This window comes from Buceros rhinoceros, unplaced genomic scaffold, assembly GCF_000710305.1.
Source record: "Buceros rhinoceros silvestris isolate BGI_N320 unplaced genomic scaffold, ASM71030v1 scaffold4485, whole genome shotgun sequence".
Lineage (NCBI taxonomy): Eukaryota > Metazoa > Chordata > Aves > Bucerotiformes > Bucerotidae > Buceros > Buceros rhinoceros.
This window is the reverse complement of record NW_010411005.1, coordinates 80,195-80,982: the sequence shown is the minus strand read 5'-3', so window position 1 is coordinate 80,982 and position 788 is coordinate 80,195. Positions and strand designations below refer to the sequence as shown.

Here is a 788-nt window from a genome sequence, read left to right as displayed (position 1 = left end):
GGAAGTGGTGGGGATATCTGACAGGCTTTATTGCGCTGCTCTTTTGTTATCTGATCATGGTGCCGAATTTAGGGCACATGACAGTGTTATACATCGGTTCTCCCGGTTTGTTTTCTAACCAACACCTCCAGAGCTGCTGCTGTTCGAGAGTTCTCAATAAAAACCCACACAACAGAAACGTGTAACTACGTCCAGTAACCGCCAATTAAAGCTACAATGGAATCCAGGACTATTTTGAAGTGAAATGTAAGTTTACGGACTGTTTATCAGAAATACGCTCGCTCTGCCTTAGCCTCCCTTTGCAGTACTTTCCCACGCGATGTGACCTGTTTTCTTCACAGCACTGAACTGAAATCCAGGCAGGAATTCAGTGTGCTGCATCTCAGTCACCTACGGCGCAGGAAACTGTCACGTATTTGTGGCAAACCCAGCAACACCTGGCCCGGCGTCATTGCTGCTACAGCAGGCTCTGTCTGTTAACACTCTAACCGCCTTCTTAATTTATGTGATGCCAAGGGATGGAAGTGACAGATCGTATTTCAGCAAATCACGCCACGGAAACTACGTGATCCTACGCAAAGTCCGACACCTGGAAAAAAGGGCGAGAGGCAGCTACAGCCGTTTTGCTCCATACGCAAGTTCGCGAGGTCAGAAGCAATTTTCACAATGCGTAAACTGCAAAACATTTTTAATTTCAATTGGCATAGCAAATTTTTACGCTGTAGGCAACCATCTGGCTGGCAAAATGACACTGGCTGCTGGCAGCATGAGAGTCAAATGGTAGAAAC

General features: G+C 46.6%; 1 protein-coding gene across 1 annotated transcript in view; it reads right to left on the bottom strand.

Annotated features, from left to right (window-relative positions):
* PTPRK (protein tyrosine phosphatase, receptor type, K) overlaps positions 1–788 on the bottom strand; it is a gene marked incomplete at its 5' end in the record, with an annotated part of 82,304 nt that overhangs the window by 2,278 nt on the left and 79,238 nt on the right. The gene's annotated exons all lie outside the window — the stretch shown is intronic.